The sequence below is a fragment of the Oryctolagus cuniculus genome, chromosome 4, assembly GCF_051225735.1.
Source record: "Oryctolagus cuniculus isolate XC-2025 breed Fujian yellow rabbit chromosome 4, ASM5122573v1, whole genome shotgun sequence".
Classification (NCBI taxonomy): domain Eukaryota; kingdom Metazoa; phylum Chordata; class Mammalia; order Lagomorpha; family Leporidae; genus Oryctolagus; species Oryctolagus cuniculus.
In genome coordinates, this window is record NC_142870.1 from 119526721 (window position 1) to 119552755 (window position 26035).

Sequence of the window (26035 nt, forward strand, 5' to 3'; positions counted from 1 at the left end):
ATTTTTAAAGGATTATATTTGATTTCCTTTTATAGAAAATAGCCAGCATTTTTGAACCCCAGGAAAGAATTTTAGGTTATTTTAACTTCACTAATTGTACCATTACAGAATCTCTCTTTTTGCTTCTCTGGAGTATTTGCTTTGAAACAGATTCTTTCCCCATCCCCATTTATTTTCTAGTGCCAAGCATGTTTTTGATTTAAAAAGGCATGTATTTGTGTGATTAGTTATTAGTTACTCTTCTTGTAAATACCTTGTATTTTGGGTTTTCACAGTGGAAATCTTGAGTCTATATAAAGACAGTAGGGCTGGGCACTGCTTGACTGTGTCAGGGTTCAATGGCCTTGCGAAACTGAAAACGCTTCCAGGGCAACTCTGGTCAAAGGGTTCCATAGGAGAGGAAGCATAGGGACAGTCAGCAGACTCCCTAGGAAGTAGGGCTAAGAATCTGAGATTTGGAGTCCTCTTTGATTTTATCTCCACCAGTTACTAATCTGTGACTTGAAGCAAATTATTGACTCTTCCTACACCTTAGTTTCCTTGACTGTTAAAATGATAGCAGGAAAGGTTTTAAAGCACCCTAATTCCTGGGTGTGTGATGAAGATTATAGGAGCTGGTGCCTGGGAGCAGTTACTGTTGCTCTCCCCACAGCAGCTGGCATGCACTCTGAAGTATCCTGTGAGTGATACAAGCATGGCCAACTAAACTGCTGTGGTTTCATCCTAAAAGAAAAGTGCCCAAGTTGTAAGATGAATTGCTAGAGTGAGCACTCCTGGAGCCTTCTCTCTGGAGTCAAATAGATGACCAACACCTAGAAATGCACCTCAGCCCCTCCCAATTTTATTTCCACCCTCCCAAGGGCTTACCAGTGTCCTGAATTCTAACATCATATATTTGCCTGCTTTTTAACTTTTATAAAGATGGACTCATGGTATCTGTTCTTTGTAGGTCTTGCTACTTTTGCTTGACAGTATGGGAAGTTCTCCCTGATATCATGTGAAATGGTAGTCTGTTAATTTTTGATAACATAGTTAATGTAAATTTAGCTCTTACGTTGTGGGTGAATTTTGCTTTCATGTTGAGTCTTGAATAATATGTGCTTATGAACTTTCTTGCACGTTTTAGGGATTGGAGCTCAATCAGAAGGATTTGGGCTGCCTTCACCCCAATACATTTCTTGATATTCTTACATACATGCATATTAATGTTGGTTATTCTGCCTAGGAGTAGAATTGGTGTGTTAAGAGGGACATGAATGTTCAACCTTAATGAATAAAAAGAAAACGTTTTCCAAAGTAATTGAATAATTTATATTTAGTCCAAACTAATTAAAGTTGTATCAGCTTAATCATTTTCAGACATTAGTCTCTCAATTCAGTGAATATAGAGATTTCTTAGGACAGAATTTCCCAAAGTGTAGCACATTGGTCTTGCCATAGGCTCTGAGAATTAACATAGGCTCTTTGTTCAGATAAATTTAAGAAACATTGTATATTATATCTCTTTATCAGAGAATGTACCTTAATATAGTAAAAACTCTGAGAATTCCTCTTTTAAAAAATAATAAGGCAGGCATTTGGCATACCATTTAAGATGCTACTCCCAAGCACATCCCATATTTCAGTGCCTGCTTCAAACCCTGTCTTAGCTCTGGATTCCAGTTTCTTACTAATGCGTCCCTTAGGAAGTAGCAGGTGAAGGCCCAAGTACCTGGGTTCTTGCCACCCATGTGGTTGACCCAGAATGAGTTCCTCTGTCTCTGGAACATGACATAAATGTTCCTGACCTTTGTGGGCATCTGGGGAGTAAATCAGATGGCAGATACCTATCTGTCTCTCTCTTTCTTCCTCTCAGATAAATACATTTTTAAAAATGATGTTTGTTTGAGTGAGTTCCAGTTGTTTTGGTCCACAAGGTGCTTTTGAGCCTGTCACACTTGTTAGTAAGACAGGTGGATGCTGCCTGTGAATGAACTGGGGCTGTGCAAAGAGGGTAGTGGGAAGACGGCAGCATCATCTGCTGTGGTAAAGCTCTAACTAAGGCTTAGTAACTGAGAATGGTAGTTCCATTTGATGGTTGAAGCACTGGTGCATTTAATCTGGAAGTTTTTAACTTGTTTGTTTCTAGAGGTTTTATAAGAGGTTCCCTAGTGTTTAAAATGTTTATTCAGCTATTGTGGGTCTACTCCTAAATCAACTGGGAATGACTTGTCGCGTACAAAACATTACACTCAGCTTGTGAGAGAAGATGTTGTTTGCTTAATAGAAACCATTTATAATGTAATTGGTGACTGCATGTGTAGTTAATATAATCATGAGGTTTATCATTTATACAATGGAAATTACTTTTAAAGTATAAATAGAACTTATTTCTTGACTATATGAAATTATTAAAGAAATCAATAATAAAATAATAGTCTACTTCTTTGTTGGACCCTTAAAATTTTTTTTCTGTTCATCAGTTACAAGTTTTTTTTGCCCCTATCTGGGGCATAAGATCTAGAACAATGTCAGGGGGGCCGGCGCCATTGCACAGTAGGTTAATTCTCTGCCTGCGGCACTAGCCTCCCATATGGGCGCCGGTTCTAGTCCTGGCTGCTCCTCTTACAATACAGCTCTCTGCTATGGCCTGGGAAAGCATTAGAGGATGGCCCAAGTGCTTGGACCTCTGCACCCACATGGGAGACCAGGAAGACGCTCCTGACTCCTGGCTTTGGATCTGTGCAGTTCCAGTCATTGCAGCCATTTGGGGAATGAATCAAAGGAAGGAAGACCTTCCTCTCTGTCTCTCTCTCACTGTCTGTAACTCTACCTCTCAAATAAATAAAATATTTAAAAAAAAGAACAATGTCATGGTTCATGTCACCAATTACGCAGGTGCCCTAAGGAAGCAGACCACCTCCCACCATCAGAGAACAAGCCAGTTCCAAGTCTCAGGCCAGTTTGATTTCTATGACACACCCATATACATGTGGCATAAATAAGGAGGCTACTTCATTCAACCACTACATGTCTGTATTAGTAAGAATCACATAACTTCAAACTCCTGAATGCCCCAGACCTGAGCCACAGCCTGTACTATGTCATCTGTGCTTTTCCCATCATGTCTTACAGGAATTGAGTTGGTGTTGTAATGTCTGATTTATAGTTTAAAAAGAAGGAACTTGAGAACTTAAGGAGCTTGCCCAGAGTCATACCACTAAGTATTGTGGTCAGGATTTAAGATATGTCTTCCAATTATGATATCCAAAATGTCTTTCCTGATTTTTATTTTTTGGATAGATTTAAAAATGCAAAGAAAACTATTAACATAAGAGAGCACCTAATATTTCCATCACTTGGAATTAATCACTGTTGCAGCTAGCCTACTTTTCCCTTAAACATGTAAGTCTCTTTTGATCTTCCATAGAAATACTCACACTGTCAAAAATGTTGTATGTTTTCCTGTAGTTATTTTTTTATTTTTAAATTTTACGTAAGGTATACAAACTTCATGTATTTCATATAGAAAAATTTAAGAATATAGTGATTCTTCCCACCTGCACTCCAACCCTTCTTCCTCTCCCTCTCCTATTCCCATTCTTATTTTTTACAAAGATCTATTTTCAGTTATCTTTATACTCATAAGATTAACCTACTACACCAAGTAAAGAGTTCAACAAATAGCATGAATTAAAAAAACAGACAAAAAAAAAAAAAACACTGTTCCTCAACATTCAAGACAAGGGCTATTCAAAATCCTCACATCTCAATGTGTCAATTTTACTTCCATAGATGACCTTTTAGGTACTGTATTAGTTACCAAAGATCAGGGAGAACATATGGTATTTATCTATTTGGGAATAGTTTACTCACTAAGTATAATAGTTTCCAGTTGCATCCATTATTTTACAAATGATGGGATTTAATTCTTTTTTATAGCTTTGTAGTATTCCAATAGTGTATATAAACCAAAATTTCTTTATCCAAGCTTTAGTTGATGGATATCTGGGTTGATTCCATATCCTTAGCTATTGTGAATTGAGATGCAATAAACATGAGGGTACAAATAACTCCTTCATATGCTGATTTCATTACCTTTGGGTAAATTCCCAGGAATGGGATGGCGGGTCATATAGTAGCTCTATATTCAGATTTCTGAGGTATCTCCATACTGTTCTTCCACAGTAGCTGTAACAGTTTACATTCTCACCAATAGTGGATTTTAGTATACCTTTTCCCAACATCCTGGCCAGCATTTGTTGTTTGTTGATTCCTGTATTAGGGCCATTCTAACTGGAGTGAGGTGAAACCTCATGGTGGTTTTGATTCCTACAGTTACATTTTTTTAAAGATTTTATTTTATTTTATTTGAAAGACAGAGTTACAGAGAGAGGTAGAGACAGAGAGAGAGGTCTTCCATCCACTGGTTCACTCCCCATATGGCTGCAACAGCCAGAGCTGCGCTGATCCGAAGCCAGGAGCCAGGAGCTGCTTCCAGGTCTCCCACGTACACACAGGGGCCCAAGGACTTGGGTCATCTTCCACTGCTATCCCAGGCCATAGCAGAGAGCTAGATCAGAAGAGGAGCAGCCAGGACTAGAACCAGTGACTATATGGGATGCCGGTACTTCAGGCCAGGGCTTTAACCCACTGTACCACAGGGCCAGCCCAACAATTACTTTCAAAAATGGTTGTATATACATAGCTGTTTCTAAAAGCTCATTTTTTTGTGTGTTTGGTTTTAAAATTTTTATATAAATAATATTATATGTATATCATTATATAACATCATTTTTACTCTATTTTGGAGAATTATTTGAGTTAATATAGATATATGAATGTATTTCTCTCATTTTATGAGGTATTCTCTTTGTGACTTGTTTATCTAGGTTTTCCCTACACAAAGGTCACAAATATTTTCTGCTATATTTTCCTGTAATAGTTTCCCTTTTTTATTTTTTTAAAAATAATAGTTCTTTTCTCTACATGGAATTTTATTTTGGAGATTAAGATGAATGCAATTTTACTTTTCCCACACTTATTTCTGTATTATTTGTTGAATCCTTTCCCCATCAGTTTTTTTTAAGGATTTATTTATTTATTTGAAAGCCAGAGTTACGCAGAGAGAGGAGAGAGGAGAGAGGAGAGAGAGAGAGAGAGAGAGAAAGAGGTCTTTCATCCGATGGTTCATTCCCCAACTGACCACAATGGCTGGAGCTGTGCTGATCTGAAGCCAAGAGCCAAGAGCTTCCTCCAGGTCTCCAGTGTGGGTGCAGGAGCCCAAGGACTTGGGCCATCTTCTACTGTTTTCCCAGGTCAGAGCAGAGAGCTGGATAAGAAGTAAAGCATCCAGGACTCCAACCAGCACCCATAAGGGATGCCAGCGCCACAGCTAGCGGCATTACCTGCTATGCCACAGCGCCAGCCCTCCACTTCAGTTTTTGATGCCACCTTTGCTTTTGATCAAGTTTCCTACATATGTGTGGCGCTGTTTTTGGTGTTGCTATTTGGGGGGGTTAATCTGTTTTCAAACTGTTTTGTGCTCATTACTTTATCTCTGCCATATGAATTGGTAACACCCAATCCACTGACCTCAGCCTCATTCTTTGCTTTTAAAGTTGTCATGGTTATATTAGATCAGTATTTCCTGAGAATTGTGGGCTCCATTGTCAGCCATCTTTTAAAATAATATGATTCTGATTAATTTGGGGAAGTAGAATCTTTACATCTTCTCTCCTCTGTTTATTAATATCAGGTTTTTTTCTCTATTTAGAAAAATTTTCTTAGTATTTCTCTTCTGTACATCAAGATCCTGCACATTTTTTTTATTAGCTTTACTTGATACTATACAGTTTTCTTGGTATTGTGTTTTTCATTAGGTTTTTTTAATGTTTCTGAATTGTATATTGCATTCATACCCAGTATCTTGGTAAACCTATTTGTTCTTTTATGTTATTTTTTCTGTGGAGGTGATTATATGCTATAAAAATAATGACAGGTATTTTTCTCTCTTTAAGGTTTTTATTTTTATTTTTTAGACTGTATTTTCCCAATTTATTGATTAGTACATCCTTTAGTAAGGCATATAAGTTAAAATTGACATAATTTCCTATTTCTTAACCTAGAAACTTTATTTTTTAACATAGGAACTTTTTATTTAAGTTATACAAACTTAATGCATTTCATATATACAAATTTAGGAACATAGTTATTCTTCCCACCTGTATTCCCACCCTTCCTCCTCCTCCCTCTCCTATTTCCATTGTTACTTTTTTTACAAAGATCTATTTTTAATTAAATTTAAACTCATAAGATTAACCCTACACTGAGTAAAGATGTCAACAAATAGTATGAAATTAAAAAATGCTATTCCTCAACAGTCAAGACAAGTGATGTTCAAAATCATCACATCTCAAAGTGTCAATTTCATTTCTATAGATTACTTTTAGGTACTCTATTAATTACCACAGATCAGAGAGAACATATGGTGTTTGTCTTTTTGGGACTGGCCTTTTTCACTAAGTATAATGTTTTCCGGTAGTATCCATTTTGTTGCAAATGACAGGATTTCTTTTTTTTAACCACTGTGCAGTATTCTATGGTGTACATATATGATAATTTATTTTTTTTTAACTTTTATTTAATGAATATACGTTTCCAAAGTACGAATAATGGATTACTATGGCTTCCCCCCCATACCGTCCCTCCCACCCACAACCCTCCCCTTTCCCACTCCCTCTCCCCTTCCATTCACATCAAGATTCATTTTCGATTATCTTAATATACAGAAGATCAGCTTAGTATACATTAAGTAAGGATTTCAACAGTTTGCTCCCACACAGAAACATAAAGTGAAAAATAATAGATGATTTTTTTTAATGATGATGAAATCAGATCAGACCTATTGTCATGTTTAATCCCAGTGAGAGTCAAGTTGGGAGTTGATAGTTTCTTTTCTTTTCTTTTTTTTTTTTTTTTTTTTTTTTTTTTCACAGAGGATCAGTTAAGTATGCATTAAGTAAAGATTTCAACAGTTTGCACCCCCATAGAAACACAAAGTGAAATATATTATTTGAGTACTCGTTATAGCATTAAATCTCAATGCACAGCACATTAAGGACAGAGATCCTACATGAGGAGTAAGTGCACAGTGACTCCTGTTGTTGACTTTACCAATTGACACTCCTGTCTATGGCATCAGTAATCTCCCTATGCTCCAGTCATGAGTTTCCAAGGCTATGGAAGCCCCTTGAGTTCTCCGACTCTTATCTTGTTTAGACAAGGTCATAGTCAAAGTGGAGGTTCTCTCCTCCCTTCAGAGAAAGGTACCTCCTTCTTTGAAGACCTGTTCTTTCCACTGAGATCTCACTCACAGAGATCTTTTGCCAGAGTGTCTTGGCTTTCCATGCCTGAAATACTCTCATGGGCTTTTCAGCCAGATCTGAATGCCTTTAGGGCTGATTCTGAGGCCAGAGTGCTATTTAGGGCATCTGCCATTCTATGAGTCTGCTGAGTATCTCACTTCCCATGTTGGATCACTCTCCCCTTTATTTATTCTATCGGTTAGTGTTAGCAGGTACTAGACTTGCTTATGTGCTCCCTTTGACTCTTAGTCCTTTCATTATGATCAATTGCGAACTGAAATTGATCACTTGGACTAGTGAGATGGCATTGGTACATGCCACCTTGATGGGATTAAATTGGAGTCCCCTGGTATGTTTCTAACTCTACCATTTGGGGCAAGTCAGCTTGAGCATGTCCCAAATTATATATCTCTTCCCTCTCTTATTCCTACTCTTATGTTTAACAGGGATCACATTTCAGTTAAATTTCAACACTTAAGAATAACTGTGTATTAATTACAGAATTAAATCAGTCATATTAAGTAGAACAGACAAAAAAACTACTAAGAGGGATAATGTATTAAGTTGTTCATTAACAGTCAGGGCTATGCTGATCAAGTCACCGTTTCCCATAGTGTCCATTTCACTTCAACAGGTTTCCTTTTTGGTGTTCAGTCAGCTGTCACCGATCAGGGAGAACATATGGTATTTGTCCCTTTGGGACTGGCTTATTTCACTCAGCATGATGTGTTCCAGATTCCTCCATTTTGTTGCAAATGACTGGATTTCGTTGTTTCTTACTGCAGTATAGTATTCTAAAGAGTACATATCCCATAATTTCTTTATCCAGTCTACCGTTGATGGGCATTTAGGTTGGTTCCAGGTCTTGGCTATTGTGAATTGTGCTGCAATAAACATTAGGCTGCAGACCGCTTTTTTGTTTGCCAATTTAAATTCCTTTGGGTAAATTCCAAGGAGTGGGATGGCTGGGTCGAACGGTAGGGTTATCTTCAGGTTTCTGAGGAATCTCCAGACTGATTTCCATAGTGGCTTGACCAGTTTGCATTCCCACCAACAGTGGGTTAGTGTCCCTTTTTCCCCACATCCTCGGCAGCATCTGTTGTTGGTAGATTTCTGAATGTGAGCCATTCTAACCGGGGTGAGGTGGAACCTCATTGTGGTTTTGATTTGCATTTCTCTGATTGCTAATGACCTTGAACATTTTTTCATGTGCCTGTTGGCCATTTGGATTTCCTCTTTTGAAAAATGTCTATTGAGGTCCTTGGCCCATCTCTTAATTGGGTTGTTTGTTTTGTTTTTGTGGAGTTTCTTGATCTCTTTGTAGATTCTGGTTATTAACCCTTTATCTGTTGCATAGTTTGCAAATATTTTTTCCCATTCTGACGGTTGTCTCTTCACTCTCCTGACTGTTTCTTTTGCAGTACAGAAACTTCTCAATTTGATGCAATCCCAATAGTTAATTTTGGCTTTGACTGCCTGTGCCTCCCGGGTCTTTTCCAGAAACTCTTTGCCTGTGCCAATATCTTGAAGGGTTTCTCCAATGTTCTCTAGTAACTTGATGGTGTCAGGTCGTAGATTTAGGTCTTTAATCCATGTTGAGTGGATTTTTGTGTAAGGTGTAAGGTAGGGGTCTTGCTTCATGATTCTGCACGTGGAAATCCAATTTTCCCAGCACCATTTATTGAATAGACTGTCCTTGCTCCAGGAATTAGTTTTAATCCTTGATCAAATATAAGTTGGCTGTAGATGTTTGGGTTGATTTCTGGTGTTTCAATTCTGTTCCATTGGTCTATCCTTCTGTTTCTGTACCAGTACCATGCTGTTTTGATTACAACTGCCCTGTAGTATGTCCTGAAATCTGGTATTGTGATGCCTCCGGCTTTGTTTTTGTTGTACAAGATTGCTTTAGCTATTCGAGGTCTCTTGTGCCTCCATATAAATTTCAGCACCAATTTTTCCAGATCTGAGAAGAAGGTCTTTGGTATCTTGATTGGTATTGCATTGAATCTATAAATTGCTTTTGGGAGAATGGACATTTTGATGATATTGATTCTTCCAATCCATGAGCATGGAAGATTTTTCCATTTCTTGGTATCCTCTTCTATTTCTTTCTTTAAGGTTTTGTAATTTTCATCGTAGAGATCTTTAACGTCCTTGGTTAAGTTTATTCCAAGGTATTTGATTGTTTTTGTAGCTATTGTGAATGGGATTGATCTTAGAAGTTCTTCCTCAGCCAGGGCATTGTCTGTGTATACAAAGGCTGTTGATTTCTGTGCATTGATTTTATACCCTGCTACTTTGCCAAACTCTTCTATGAGTTCCAATAGTCTCTTGGTAGAGTTCTTTGGGTCCCCTAAATAAAGAATCATGTCATCTGCAAAGAGGGATAGTTTGAGTTCTTCCTTCCCAATTTGTATCCCTTTAATTTCTTTTTCTTGCCTAATAGCTCTGGCTAGAACCTCCAGAACTATATTGAATAGCAGTGGTGAGAGTGGACATCCCTGTCTTGTACCAGATCTCAGTGGAAATGCTTCCAACTTTTCCCCATTCAATAGGATGTTGGCTGTGGGTTTTTCATAGATTGCTTTGATTGTATTGAGGAATGTTCCTTCCAAACCCAGTTTGCTTAGAGTTTTCATCATGAACGGGTGTTGTATTTTATCAAATGCTTTCTCGGCATCTATTGAGAGAATCATATGGTTTTTCTTCTGCAGTCTGTTAATGTGGTGTATCACATTGATTGTCTTGCGCACATTAAACCATCCCTGCATACCAGGGATAAATCCCACTTGGTCTGGGTGGATGATCTTTCTGATGTGTTGTTGCATTCTATTGGCGAGAATTTTATTGAGGATTTTTGCATCTATGTTCATCAGGGATATTGGTCTGTAATTCTCTTTCAGTGCTGCATCTTTTCCCGGCTTAGGAATTAAGGTGATGCTGGCTTCATAGAAAGAATTTGGGAGGATTCCCTCTTCTTCAATTGTTCTGAATAGTTTGAGAAGAATTGGAGTTAGTTCTTCTTTAAATGTCTGGTAGAATTCAGCAGTGAATCCATCTGGTCCTGGGCTTTTCTTTGTTGGGAGGGCCTTTATTACTGTTTCAATTTCTGTCTCAGTTATGGGTCTGTTTAGGTTTTCGATGTCTTCCTGGTTCAATTTAGGTAGGTTGCATGTGTCCAGGAATCTATCCATTTCTGATAGGTTTCCCTGTTTGCTGGCATACAAGTCCTTGTAGTAATTTCTGATGATTCTTTTTATTTCTGTGGTGTCTGTTGTTACATTTCCTTTTTCATCTCTGATTTTATTGATTTGGGTCTTTTCTCTTCTTTTTTTAGTTAGTTGGGCCAATGGGGTGTCAATTTTGTTTATTTTTTCAAAAAACCAGCTCCTCGTTTGGTTGATTTTTTGTAATGTTTTTCTTGATTCAATCCTGTTGATTTCTTCTCTGATTTTAATTATTTCTCTTCTCCTACTAGATTTGGGTCTGGTTTGCTGTAGGTTTTCTAGATCCTTGAGGTGAATAGAAAGCTCATCTATTTGGTGCCTTTCCAATTTCTTGATGTAGGCACCTATTGATATAAACTTTCCTCTTAACACTGCTTTTGCTGCGTCCCATAAGTTTTGGTATGTTGTGCTGTTATCCTCATTTACTTCCAGAAAGTTTTTGATTTCTCTTTTGATTTCTTCTATGACCCATTGTTCATTCAGGAGCATGTTGTTCAATCTCCATGTGTTTGCGTATGCTCTAGGGATTCCTGAGTTGTTCATTTCCAACTTCATTCCTTTATGGTCTGAGAAGCTGCATGGTATGATTCTAATTCTTTTGAATTTGCTGAGACTTGCTTTATGGCCTAGTATGTGGTCAATCCTAGAGAAGGTTCCATGTACTGCTGAGAAGAATGTATAATCTTTAGCTGTAGGATTGAAAGTTCTGTATATATCTGTTAGATCCATTTGGGCTATAGTGTCGTTTAAATCTACTGTATCCTTGTTGATCTTCTGTCCTATTGATCTGTCTATTTCTGAGAGTGGAGTATTGAAGTCCCCCAGTACTATTGTATTGGGGTCTAAGTCTCCCTTTAAGTCCGTTAACAAATCTTTTAGATAAACCGGTGCCCTGTAGTTAGGTGCATACACATTGATAATTGTTATATCTTCCTGTTGAATTGATCCCTTAATCATTATGTAGTGTCCCTCTTTGTCTCTCTTAATGGTTTTTGTGGTAAAGTTTATGGTGTCTGATATTAAGATGGCTACGCCCGCTCTTTTTTCATTTCTGTTGGCATGGTATATCTTTTTCCAGCCTTTCACTTTCAGTCTGTATGGATCTTTGTTGGAAAGATGTGTTTCTTGTAAGCAGCAAATAGATGGGTTTTGTTTTTTAACCCAATCAGCCAAACGGTGTCTTTTAACTGGACAGTTCAGGCCATTCACGTTCAATGTGACTAATGATAAGTGGTAACTTTGCCCTGCCATTTGCCAAAGATAAGTTCTAATATATGCTTTGAATTCCCTGTGATCTTTTGCTGTGAGCTTTCCTTCCTTGGTTTCCTTCCTTTACCTTCTTTCATATTGATGACCGTGTTTCTTTGTTTCTGTGTGTAACACATCTTTAAGCATCTTTTGCAGGGCTGGACGAGTGGCAACAAATTCTTTCAATTTCTGTTTGTTATGAAAAGTCTTTATTTCACCTTCATTCACAAATGATAGCTTTGCAGGATATAATATTCTGGGCTGGCAGTTGTTCTCTCTTAGTACCTGGGCTATATCTTGCCATTCCCTCCTAGCTTGTAGAGTTTCTGATGAGAAGTCAGCTGTGAGTCTGATTGGAGATCCTCTGAGAGTAATCTGACGTTTCTCTCTTGCACATTTTAGGATCTTTTCTTTATGTTTCACTGTGGAGAGTTTAATTACAACGTGCCGTGGTGAGGGTCTCTTTTGGTCCTGTTTATTAGGGGTTCTGTGAGCTTCCTGTACTAGGATTTCTCTGTCCTTCTCCAAACCTGGGAAATTTTCTGCTAATATCTCACTAAAAAGGCCTTCTAATCCTTTCTCCCTCTCCATGCCTTCAGGAACTCCTAGAACCCGAATGTTGGGTTTTTTAATAGTATCCTGAAGATTCCCGACAATATGTTTTAGATTCCTAATTTCCTCTTCTTTTCTTTGGTCTGACTGTATCCTTTCCTGTTCTCTGTCTTCTAAGTCCGATATTCTCTCTTCTGCTTCTCCCATTCTGTTTGTAAGGCTCTCTATTGTGTTTTTCATTTGATCTATTGAATTCTTCACTTCAGTCACTATCCCAGTTTCCTGTTGTACTAGTTGTTTCATTTCATTTTGATTCCTCCTTAATATTTCATTTTCACGAGAGAGATTTTCTATCTTGTCCATTAAGGATTTCTGTAGTTCAAGAATTTGTTTTTGAGAACTTCTTAATGTTCTTATCAATTTTTTGAGATCTGCTTCTTGCATTTCTTCTATGTCATCATCCTCATAATCTTGAATTGGGGTGTCTTTTTCATTTGAGGGCTTCATGGTGACTTCCTTGTTTTTATTACCTCGGTTTTTGCGTTTGTTATTTGTCATATTGGAGATATTTGGTTTCTTCACTGTGGTGCTTTTTCTTGTTATACTATGACTCTAGATTAAGTGGACTATCTGTTTTTGATGGAGCCTTAGGGCTTGAGATGGGTGTGGCCTGAGAGCTCTGTTTGGTGTGCCAAAGGTGACACTCCCAGGTTAGGCGTGGTAAACCTCTCTCTCTCTCTCTCTCGCTCTCTTTTTTTTTGATTCAACAGGGAAGTTATTCTGCACAGCTGAACAAAGTTGGAGGTAGTTAGCAGGCAAATGATATACCCACAGGAGCCAGAGATCAGAAGCTCTTTCCCAAGGACCACACAGGGAATCTGTTCGGCCCTTAGAGTGGGCTCAAATTCTCCTTCAGTCTCCCACTGGGTTGCCAAAGTTACGGAATTGTAGCGTCTCTGGAGAGTGCTCACGTGAATTCCGTGAGTTCTCTCCCCCACCGTCTCTTTTTTCACAGTCTCAGTTCAGTAGCACCATAAATTTACTAAGTCCTAATCTCCTGTTAATTCGCCCCACCCAGAGTCAGGTTTTACTGCTAGGCTCAGGGCCGGTGCAGACCTGAGGTCGCTCTGCTTATGACGTATGTCCAAGATGGCGCCTGCTCTTTGTCTTGCTCGCCCTTGAGAGGTGAGCGGAGAGAGAGAAACCCGTGTCCGTACCAGTCACCTTTTTTTTTTCCCTCTCTCTCTCTTCCAGTTAGCTTGGTGAAGTCCCCCCCGCCCCGGGGGTCGTTCCCTCTAGTCTCCTCTCTCCGCTTGCCTGCCGGTGTCTCGGGTTATTGAGGTTCGGCTCACCTCGCGTTCCAGCGCTGGTGTGTTGAGTCTGCCGCTGATGTCCCGAACTGTGGGCTCCCACGCTCTCCACACAGGTCTGCTCCCCTTCCAGCGCCGATGTGTGGACTCGGAGCCCTGGACTTCCCAAGTCTCCCCGCTGTTGCACTCCCCTTCGAGCACTTGCGCGCAGACCCTGCAGCTTGCGCAGCTCAGTCCCGCGGCTCGGCTTCCGCGGCTCAGTCCCGCGGCTCGGTCCTGCGGTTCGGCTTTCGCGCGCGGTGGGCGACCTTGTTCTCCCAGTAGGTCCTCCGATTCACGCCCACTGGATCCAGAAGAGTTTTGTCTGCAATATTTTCCTGGTTCTTTTTTCTGAGGCTACCGTAACTCCCCTTTTATTAAACTAAATTTTCCCGGACTATCGGTGCGCGCCCTCACTATTCCGCCATCTTGGCTCCGCCCCCCTGATAATTTATTTACCCAGTCTTCAGTTGATGGACATCTGGGTTGATTCCATATCTTAGCTATTGTGACATGAGCTGCAATAAACATGGGGGTACAGGTATCTCCTTCAAATGATGATTTCATTTCCATTGGGTAAATTCCCACGAGTGGGATGGTGGGTCCAATGATAGATCTATATTCAGATTTCTGAGGTATCTTCCTACTGTCTTCCACAGTGGCTAGACCAGTTACATCCCCACCAACAGTGGATTAGAGTACCTTTTCCCCACAACCTTGCCAGCATTTGTTGTTTGTTGATTTCTATATGAAAGGCATTCTAACGGGGGTGAGGTGAAACCTCATTGTGGTTTTGCTTTGCATTTCCCTGATGGCTAGTAGTCCTATTTTTCATATGTTCTTTGGCCATTTGAATTTCCTCTCTTGAAAAATGCCTGTGCAAGTCCTTTGCCCATTTCTTAACTTGATTTTTTTGAGCTTTTTATGGATTCTGGATATTATTAGCTGAATTTCTTGAGCTTTTTATAGATTCTGGATATTAATTCTTTTTCAAATGCATAGTTTGCAAATATTCTCTCCCATACTGTTAGTTGCCTCTTCGCTTTGGTAGGTGTTTCTTTTGCAGTGCAGAAGTTTCTCAATTGATGTAATCTTTGGTTTTGATTGTCTGTGCTTCTGGGGTCTTTTCAAAGGAGTCTTTGCCTATGCCAGTACCTTGCAGTATTTCTCCAATGTTCTCTAATAATTTGATAGTATCATGTTGTAGATTTAAGTCTTTGATCCATTTTGAGTGGATTTTTGTGTAAGATGTAAGGTAGAGGTCTTGCTTCATACTTCTGCATGAGGAGATCCAGTTTTCCCAGCACCATTTGTTGAAGAGACTGTCCTTGCTCCAGGGATTGATGTCACCTCCTTTGTCAAACATAAGTTGGTTGTAAATGTGTGGGTTGATTTCTGGAGTTTTTATTCTATCTCATTGGTCTACCTATCTGTCTTGTGCAAGTACCCAGCTGTTTTGATTGTAACTGCCCTGTACTGTGTCTCAAAAACTGGTATTATCATGCCTTTGGCATTGTGTTTGTTGTATGAGATTGCTTCAGCTATTCAAAATCTCCCGTGTTTCCAAATGAATTTCAGTGTCTTTTTTTCTAGATCTGAAAAGAATGTCCATGGTATTTTGAATGGAATCACATTGAATCTGTAAATTGTTTTCAGTGGTATGGACGTTTGATTATACTTATTCTTATAATTCATGAACATGGATGATTTTCCCATTTTTTTTGTGTCTTCTTTTGTTTCTTTAATATTTTGTAATTTTTATCATACCGATCTTTGACATCCTCAGTTAAATTTATTTCAAGTTTTTAATTTTTTGGTAGTTATTGTGAATGGCATTGAACTTAGTTCTTTGTCAGGCATGACACTGTCTATGTATACAAAGGCTATTGATTTTTGTGTGTAAATTTAATATCCTGCCACTTTACTGAACTCTATTATGAACTCCAATAGTCTCTCAGTGGAGTCTTTTGGATCCCCTATATATAGAATCATGTCATCTGCAAAGAAGGATAGTTTGACTTCCTCCTTCCCAATTTGTATTCTGTATTTTTTTTTCTTGCCTAATGTCTCTGGCTAAAACTTCCAGGACTATATTGAATAGTAATGCTGAGAGTGCATTCTTGCTGGTTCTGGTTCTTAGTGGGAATGCTTTCAGCTTTTCCCCATCCAATAAGATGCTGGCCTGCATACCAAGGATAAATCCCACTTTGTCTCAGTGAATGATCTTTCTATGTGTTTTTGGATTCAATTGGCTAATATTTTGTTGAGAATTTTTGTGTCTGTTAGGTCTTTAGTTCTCTTTTTCTGTTGTAACTTTTTCTGGTTTAAGAATTAAGGTGGTATGGACATTTGCTAGGTTTCATAGAAGGAGTTTGGGAGGATTTCCTCCCTTTCCATTTTTTTGAATAGCTTTAGAAGAATTGGAATTAGTTCTTTAAATATGTGATAGAGGGGGCTGGTGCTGTAGTGTAGCAGGTAAAGCTGCCGCCAGCAGTGCCAACATCCTATGTGGGCGCCGGTTCGAATCTCAGCTGCTCCTCTTCCAATCTAGCTCTCTGCTATTGCCTGGGAAAGTAGTAGAAGATGGCTGAAATCCTTGGGACCCAGCACCTGTGTGGGAGACTGGGAAGAAGCTCCTGGCTGCTTGCTTCGGATTGGTGCAGCTGCATCTGTTGTGGCCAATTGGGGAGTGAACCAGCAGATGGAAGATTTCTCTCTCTCTCTCTGCCTCTCCTTCTCTCTCTGTGTAACTTTGCCTTTCAAATAAATAAGTAAATCTTTAAGTAAATAAATAAATAAATATATGGTAGAATTCACCAGTGAAGTCCTCCAGTCCTGGGCTTTTCTTCGCTGGAATGTTCTTTATTACTAATTCAATTTCCATCTTGGTTATTGGTCTATTTAGGTTTTCTGTGTCTTCATGGCTCAATTTTGATAGGTTGTATGTGTACTGGAAGCTATCCATGTCTTCTTGGTTTCCTGATTTGTTGGTATGCATATCTTTACTAATTTAGTAATTTTATTTCGGTGGCATCTGTTATTAATTTGCTTTTTCATCTCTGATTTACTGATTTGGGTCTTCTCCTTCTTGTTTTTGTTAGTTGGGACGATGATATATCAATTTTTTTTTTATTTTTTCAAAAACCCAGCTCTTCATTTCACTGATCTTTTGTATTGCTTTTAATGGTTTCAATTTTGTTTATTCTCTAGTTTTAATTTTTTGTTTTCCCCTACTAATTTTGGGTTTGGTTTATTGTTGTTTTTGTAGGTCCTTGAGATGTAATGATAGCTCATTTATTTAGTGGCTTTCCAATTTCTAGATGTAGGCACCAGTTTCTATAAACTTCCCTGTTAACACTGCTTTTGCTGTATCCCATAAGTTTTGATGTGTTGTATTGTTATCTTTCATTTCCAGAAATTTTTTTCTTTTTTCTTCTTCTTTTTTTTTTATTTAGTAAATATAAATTTCCAAAGTACAGTTTATGGATTATATTGGCTTTCCCTCCCCTCATAACTTCCCTCCCACTCGCACCCCTCCCATCTCCCACTCCCTCTCCCATTCCATTCACATCAAGATTCATTTTCAATTATCTTTATATACAGAAGATCGATTTAGTATATATTAAGTAAAGATTTCATCAGTTTGCACCCACACAGAAACACAAAGTGTAAAATACTGTTTCAGTACTAGTTATAGCATTACTTCACATTGGACAACACATTAAGGACAGATCCCACATGAGAAGTAAGTACACAGTGACTCCTGTTGACTTAACAATTTGACACTCTTGTTTATGGTGTCAGTAATCTCCCTAGGCTCTAGTCATGAGTTGCCAAGGCTATGGAAGCCTTTTGGGTTCGCCGACTTCGATCTTATTCAGACAGGGTCATAGTCAAAGTGGAAGTTCTCTCCTCCCTTCAGAGAAAGGTACCTCCTTCTTTGATAGCCCCGTACTTTCCACTGGGATCTCACTCGCAGAGATCTTTCATTTAGTTTTTTTGTTTGTTTGGTTGGTTGGTTGGTTTTTTTTGCCAGAGTGTCTTGAGTGTCTTAGCTTTCCATGCCTAAAATACTCTCATGGGCTCTTCAGCCAGATCCGAATGCCTTAAGGGCTGATTCTGAGGCCAGAGTTCTATTTAGGACATCTCCCATTCTATGAGTCTGCTGTGTATGCCGCTTCCCATGATGGATTGTTCTCTCCCTTTTTGATTCTATCAGTTAGTATTAGCAGACACTAGTCTTGTTTGTGTGATCCCTTTGACTCTTAGACCTATCAGTGTGATCATTTGTGAACTGAAGTTGATCACTTCGACTAGTGAGATGGTATTGGTACATGCCACCTTGTATTGGAATCCCCTGGCATGTTTCTAACTCCACCATTTGGGGCAAGTCCGATTGATCATGTCCCAAATTGTACATCTCCTCCCTCTCTTATTCCCACTCTTATATTTAACAGGGATCACTTTTCAGTTAAAATTTAAACACCTAAGAATAATTGTGTGTTAATTACAGAGTTCAACCAATAGTACTAGAACAAAAAAAAATACTAAAATGCATAAAGTATTACATTGTACATTAACAGTCAGGACAAGAGCTGATCAGGTCACTGTTTCTCAGAAATTTTTTTTATTTCTCTTTTGATTTCTTCTATGACCCAGTGTTCATAGGAGCATGTTGTTCAGTTTCCATGTGTGTGCCTGTGTTCAAGGGATTCTTGAGTTGTTGATTTCTAGCATCCTTCCATTGTGGTCAGAGAAGACGCATGGTATGATTTCTATTTTTTTGAATTTTCTGAGACTTGCTTTATTGCCTAGCTATGTGGTCTATCTTAAAGTTCCATGCACTGGTGAGAAGAATGTGTATTCTGCAACTGTAGGATGAAAAGTTCTGTAGATATTCATTAGTTCCATTTGGTCTGTAGTGTTGATTAACTGTGTTGTTTCCTTGCTGATCTTTTGTCCGCCTGATCTGTCTATTGCTGAAAGTGTGATGTTGGAGTCCCACATTACTGTTGTATTGGAGTCAATGTCTTCCTTAGATGAATTAATATTTCTTTTCAATAGCTAGGTGCCCTGTAATTCAGTGCACATACATTCATTATAGTAACATCTTCCTGTTGAATTGATCCTTTAATGATTATATATGAACATAGTAAATAATTTTATAAATACAGTTTACTTAATTTTGAAATATACCTATATGTCTGAAATAAATTTCAGAAGTAAAATTACAAAGAGATAAATATATAAATGTTTACTGATAATTTCAAATTGCCCTCCACATAGGTGTTACCATTTTGTACCCCAGTAGAAATATATGAGAAGGAATTTCTTTTAACTCTTTATTTCTTGATTACTGAATCATGTTAAAGTAAATATAAGTATCTTGTAATTCTCCTAAATGTGTCATTGTATGACATAAAAATAAAAAATTTAAATTGATTTTAACAGTTTTATTGATATGATTTTTATATAAGCATAATTTTAATTTAAAGAAACAATTTAGTAATTTAATCATAAACACAAATATAAAAATATTCTCATTTCAAAAGATCCCTCATGTGCATTTATAGCCTGGGAACCACTAGTTTCTTGTCTTTAGGTTTTTCCTCCCTGGGTATATTGTTTAAGTGGAGTCGTGCTATATATGTGTTCTGTTGCTTTCTGCCTTTACTTAGCACAAAGGTTTTAAGGTTCATCCAGCTTAATTCTTACAGTGTAGATATTTAGCTTAGTGGATAAGACATCTGCCTTCTACATTGAAGTGCCCAGGATCAATTTGTTGTTCTGATTCTTGACTCCAGCTTCTTGCCAGTATAGACCCTTTAAGGCAGTGGTAATGGCTCAGGTAATTGGATTCCTACTATCCATGTAGGTTACCTGGATTAGGTTCTTGGCTCCTGAAGCTGGACCTGGCCTGCTCCTAGCCATTGCGGGTGTTTGGAGAGTGAACCATGGGATGGGAGCTCACTTGCTCTCTCTGCCTCTAAAATAAATAAAAAATAATAAAATAAGAATTTTTAGAACTGATATCTGTTGTAATGTGTGTCAATACATTGTTCCTTTTATAGCTGAATAGTATTCAATTGTGTTGATATACCACATTATACCATATTTTGTTTAGCCAGGAATATTTACTTTTGTAGCCAGTTAGCATCACAGTCAGCAAAATTAATAATCCTCCTTGCATTACCTAGTATCTAGATTGTCTTCAGATATTTCCATGATCTGGGCCAGGGTCACACATTACAACTGTGTGTGTTCCTTAATCTCTTTTAATCTAAGCTATCCCTTTTTTGATGGCCCTGATGAGAAGGAACCATGATGGCTTTTTTGTAATACACTCCACCTCCTGGATTTGTTTGAGTGCTTCCCTGTGGCATTCCTTAGCCTGTCAAGTATATTTCTTGAAAAACTTCATTACTTTCTGGTTAAACATTTTTGGCTAGGGTGGTGCATTGAATATAATATTATGTGCTTCATATTGTCTAAGTGTCTATCCCACCATTTGTAATGTTAAGATTGATCATTGGGTCTGAGTGGTGGTACTCTGATCTTCCAGTGTAAAACATATTTTGTTCAGTCCTTGCCATTAAAAAGTAGTCTTTCTTGGTTACCTTGGTACAAAATAGATGTACAGTTTCCTGTAAATCTTTAATTTGATGATCTAAAACACTGATTGATAATCAGAGCTTGAATCAATATTATGATAGGTTGCAAACTAAGTTTTTCCAATCATTCCACATACAGTTATAACTGGCATTTTTCTATAAAGAAGAGCTTTTCTTTTTACAGCTATTTGCTTTCTCCAAACTATGGATCATTCTTTAAAGCAAGAAAATAATGCCTGATTTCTTTGCCCACAACCCTAATAATTTTCATTGAAATGCATTACATTGCCAATGTTCAGTTGCAGATATTCTGTAATTTCCAGTGGGATGTTCTTCTCAAATATATGGTTTAAATAAATTGTAAGGATTTTGAGTTTCTAGCTTTTTATTTTTGTTAAAAGATTTATTTATTTTGAAAATCAGAGTTACAGAGAAAAAGGAAGAGAGAGAGAGGGAGAATGTATATGAGAATGAATCTTCCATCTGCTGTTTTACTCTCCAAATGGCTGTAATGGCCACTGTTAGCCAGTGCTGAGCCAGGCCAAAGCCAGGAGCTTCATTCCGGTCTGCCATGTGGGTGGCACAGGCCCAAACACTTGGACTGTCTTCGGCTGCTTTTCCCAAGCCATAATCAGGGAGCTGGATTGGAAATGGAGTAGCGGGGACACAATCTAACACCCATATGGGATGCCAGCAGCCGTGTTACCATTGTGACACAATGCTGGCCTGGAGTTTCTAGCTTTTAAAATCTGTTTTTCAAGTTCCATTTTTGTAGGTGACTTATATTGTACTTAGAGAATGTAGCCTGTATTACATTGGGTTTTTTAAATTACTGAGATGGCCTGTGTAACCTACCATTAACAAATTTTTGATACCTATGTATACATATGTATATCTCCAGTTTTGCCAACACCATTTCTTGAAAAGATTATTTTTACTCCACTATATGATCTGAGCATTTTTATCCAAAATCAGTTGGCTAAATGTGTGGGGATTAATTTCTGGGCTCTCTATTCTGTTCCATTGATATACATACCATTTTTTATGCCAGTACACTGCTGTTTTAATCACTGTAGCTTTGTTGTTAGGTATTGTGATACCTCCAGCTTGATTTTTCTTGTGCAGGATTGTCTTGACTATTCAGAGATTTTGTGATTCCATATGCATTTTAGAATTGCTTTTTCTAATTCTGTAAAGAATGTCATTGATATTTTGATAGGGATTACATTGAATATATAGATTGCTTTTAATAGTATAGACATTTTAATATTTATTCTGATGCATGAGCCAGGAATACTCTGATACTTTGAAATCACCCCAAGATCACTTTTAATACCAGTACAATGTAAGTGATATTTCTGTAGTTGTTACCTGCATTACTTAGGGGAGAGAACAAAAAATGTAGATATTCAGGGTTGATGTAATTTTTAAAATAATTTTCTGTTGTGATGTGTTGAATCCACAGATGCAGAACTTATGGATATGGAGGACCAACTATGTTCTTAACTTTTTATAGGATGGACAGTGCAAAATATTTCTGTTAGATCAGGATTACTCATAATACTCTTTGAAATATTCATATCTCTATTTTTTGTCTGCTTGATGTATCATTTACTTAGCATTTTAGTCCATTTACAGTTGCTGTAACAAAATACACAAAGCGGGAAAAATTATCAAGAAGAGGTTTCTTTTGGCTCACAGTGTTGGAAGTCCAAGAACGTTGTGCTTTATCTGCTTGGCTTTTTTTTTTTTTTTTTTTTTTAAGATTTCATCTATTTATTTGAGAGGCAGAGTTACAAACAGTGAGAGAAAAAGACAGAGAGAAAGTTCTTCGTTCCATTGGCTCACTCCCCAGACAGCCACAATGTCCAGAGCTGCGCCGATCCAAAACCAGGAGCCACAGGTGGAAGATTAACCTACTGCGCACGGAGCCGGCCCCTCTGCTTGGCTTCTGGTCAGGGGTGTGCACTGTTCCATGGGTGGCAGAAAAGCAGAAAGGGAAATGGGCACACGTGAGAGGAACAAGTATGTAGGAGAGATGGAGGGGAGGTGCCAGGCTTGTAACAGCTTACTCTTTTGATAACTAACTCACTCTGGTGGGAAATATGTTAATACTTTTGTGAGTGTAGAGCCCCAGTGACCTGATTTTCTTTTAAATGTTCTACCACCTCTCAACACTAGTACATTAGAGACTAGTCTTCAACATGAGTTTCATTACACTTTGAGAGATGAATTAAAAATGCTCCATTAGGGGCCGGTGCTGTGGCGTAGTGGGTATTGCCGCTGCCTGCAGTGCCAGCATCCCATATGGGCGCCGGTTTGAGTCTTGGCTAGTCCACTTCCGATCCAGCTCTCTGCTATGGCCTGGGAAAGCAGTGGAAGATGGCCCAAGTCCTTGGGCCCCTGCATCCATGAGGGAGACCCAAAAGCGCCTGGCTCCTGGATTCGGATCAGCACAGCTCCGGCCATTGCAGCCATCTGGGTAGTGAACCAGTGGATGGAAGACTCTCTCTCTCTCTCTCTATCTCTCTGCGTCTCTGTAACTCTACCTTTCAAATAAATAATAAATAAACCTTTTTTTTTCTTAAATGCTCCATTTGCAGCACTAACTCTGTGATGCCTCTGAGATGCCTCATGTGCTGCCAGCATCCCATATGAATGATGTGCTTCAGTTTGAGTCCCAGCTGCTTTGCTTCTGATCCAGCTCCCTGCTGGTGTGCCTGGGAAGGCAGTGTAAGAGGTCCCAGCTATTTGGCCCCTGACACCCCCGTGTGTGACCCAGTTGAATTCTGGGCTCCTACTTTGAATGATACAGTCCTGGCCATTTGGGGAGTGAATCAGTAGATGGAAGATATATTTCTACTTCTCTCTGTAACTCTGTCCTTTAAATAAATAAATAAATAAATAGGGGCCGGCGCTGTGGCATAGTGGGTAAAGCCGCTGCCTGCAGTGCCTGCATCCCATATGGGTGCCAGTATGAGACCCAGCTGCTCCACTTCCAATCCAGCTCTCTTATATGGCCTGGGAAAGCAGTAGAAGATGGCCAAAGTCCTTGGGCCCCTGCACCCACATGAGAGACCCAGAAGAAGCTCCTGGTTCCTGGCTTCAGATCAGCACAGCTCTGGCCATTATGGCCATCTGGGGAGTGAACCAGTGGATGGAAAACCTCTCTCTCTGTCTCTACCTCTCTCTGTAAATCTGTCTTTCAAATAAATAAAATAAAAAAATCTTTTGGGGCCAGCTCTGTGGCGCAGTGGGTTAACACCCTGGCCTGAAACGCTGGCATCCCATATGGGTTCCGGTTCTAGTCCTGGCTGCTCCTCTTCTGATCAAGCTCTCTGCTATGAGAAAGCAGTCGAAGATGGCCCAAGTCCTTGGGCCTCTGCACCTGCATGGGAGACCCGGAAGAAGCTCCTGGCTTCGGATCGGCACAGCTCCGGCCGTTGCGGCCAATTGGGGAGTGAGCCATCAGATGGAAGGCCTCTCTCTCTCTCTCTCTCTCTCTCTTTCTGTGCCTCACCTCTCTCTGTGTAACTCTGACTTTCAAATAAATAAATAAATCTTTAAAAAAATCTTTTTTGAGGGTCTTCAATTAGAATTAAAGATTTATTTTTTTTAATTTATTTGACAGGTAGAGTTATAGACAGCGAGAGAGAGACAGAAAGGACTTCCTTCTGTTGGTTCACCCCCCAAATGGCCACCACAGCCAGAACTGCGCTGATCCAAAGCCAGGAGCCAGGTGCTTCTTCTTGGTCTCCCATGTGGGTGCAGGGGCCCAAGCACTGCCCTCCCGGGCCACAGCAGAGAGCTGGACTGGAAGAGGAATAGCAGGGACTAGAACCAGCACCCGTATGGGATGCCAGTGCCGCAGGTGGAGGATTAACCAAGTGAACCATGGTGCCGGCCCCAGAATTAAAGATTTTTAACATTTATACAGACACCTTTCACATTTTTGCTTTATATATTTTGATGCTATGTTTTTATGGTTTTAGCTTTATGATTTATTAAATTGTGTTGTATGCTTCCTTTTATTAGTAACAAAATTCTCCTTCATCCCCTTTAAATGCTGTTCATTTATGTGTAATGTTAATAATTAGCTATAACATCATCTTTTGATTTACATTCTTTTAGTAAGTTTCTACTGTTTCCTGATTTTTAAAAGTTTTGTGTTATTTTGTTTTAGGTGTGTATCTTATAAGCAGTGTATGGTAGAATTTTAAGCAAGTATCAGAAGCTCTGCATTTGAGTAGGTGAGTTATATACTCTAATTCATGATATATTTAGATTTATTTCTGCCATCGTATTTTTTTGTTTTGTCTCCCATGCATTTTCTGCTTCTCCCCACCCACCCTCTTTTTTTCCTACCTTCTATTGAACACCCCACTTGCTTTTTTTCTTTTATTTCCCAGGCTGTCAGTTTGGAAGGTATTGTTCAATATCTGTTTCTTCAATGGTTACTCTAAAGGGTAATATATATATTTAAATGATTTTTTGGAAAATGTTAAAGTTCTTTTTGAACTAAGAAGGTTAGCATATTTTAATTTTCCTCTAAAGCATCTTGTGGCAGCTACGATGTCATTTTTACCTAGTACAGAGACACTTCAAAAAATCTGTGGACAATGGAATTAAAACCTAAGCTTATTTTGGTGCAAAAAGTTTTTGAAATCTGTGCATACAAGGGGTCATCAAAACGTTCATGGAAAATGTGTTATTAAAAAGACTGCATGGATTTCAAACAGCGTTTACATCGAAGTACACTTATCTTATAATTCCATTTTCCATAAACTTTTTAATGTGCCTTGTATTTCAGTTTTGCTCTTTTACCATATAGAAAAATTTTTATCCTTGTTCTTTTATCTTTATTAATATTTATTTGTTGCTTTTTGCATCCCCTTCAATTCCTCTTAGCTCATTTTTCTTCATATTAAAATATATTCTTTGAGACTTCTTTCAGAAAAAGTTTATGGACTCTGTAAGGCTTAATCTGAAAGTGTCGTTATTTCATTTAAAATCTCTAAAATTCACCTATAAATTATGTGCAGTAAAAACAGCTCACTTACTACATGGGATTATGGGAGAACAAAGTAATAACATTTGTTGTAAACATTTTATTAACAGTTAGATTTATGTATGTATATATGCCATGATTGGTATCTAATATAAATCCTGTTTAATTTATATTAGCATTATTATATTTCTAAAAGATTTTTTTATTTATTTGTCAGAGTTATACAGTGAGAGAGAGAGACAGAGAGAAAGGTCTTCCTTCCATTGGTTCACTCCCCAAATTGCTGCTATGGCCGGCGCTGCGCCGATCCGAAGCCAGGAGCCAGGTGCTTCCTCCTGGTCTCCCATGCGGGTGCAGGGTCCCAAGCACTTGGGCCATCCTCCACTGCCCTCCCAGGCCACAGCAGAGAGCTGGACTGGAAGAGGAGCAACTGGGACTGGAACCTGGCACCCATATGGGATGCTGGCGCCACAGGCGGATGATTAACCAAGTGAGCCACGGCGCCGGCCCCTCTATTAGTTATTATTCTCTATTACTTCAGTAAATACTATCTCAGTACAGTAAGGAATGACTTTTAAAATCTTTGAGAGGGGCAGGCGCCGTGGCTTACTTGGTTAATCCTCCACCTGTGGCGCCGGCATCCCATATGGGTGCCGGGTTCTAGTCCCAGTTGCTCCTCTTCCAGTCCAGCTCT

At 38.8% G+C, this 26035-nt stretch overlaps 1 protein-coding gene across 10 annotated transcripts in view; it reads left to right on the forward strand.

The window, feature by feature from the left end:
• The window catches only part of B3GALNT1 (beta-1,3-N-acetylgalactosaminyltransferase 1 (Globoside blood group)), a 49724-nt gene that overhangs the window by 14395 nt on the left and 9294 nt on the right, over nt 1-26035 (forward strand). For 9 of the 10 annotated variants that reach the window (XM_051859092.3, XM_051859100.3, XM_051859093.3 and 6 more), the window contains one exon: nt 24517-24583. The exons of the other annotated variant lie outside the window; for it this stretch is intronic. The gene's annotated coding sequence lies outside the window, so the exon portion shown is untranslated. The remainder of the gene's footprint in view (nt 1-24516; nt 24584-26035) is intronic. 10 annotated transcript variants of the gene reach the window in all.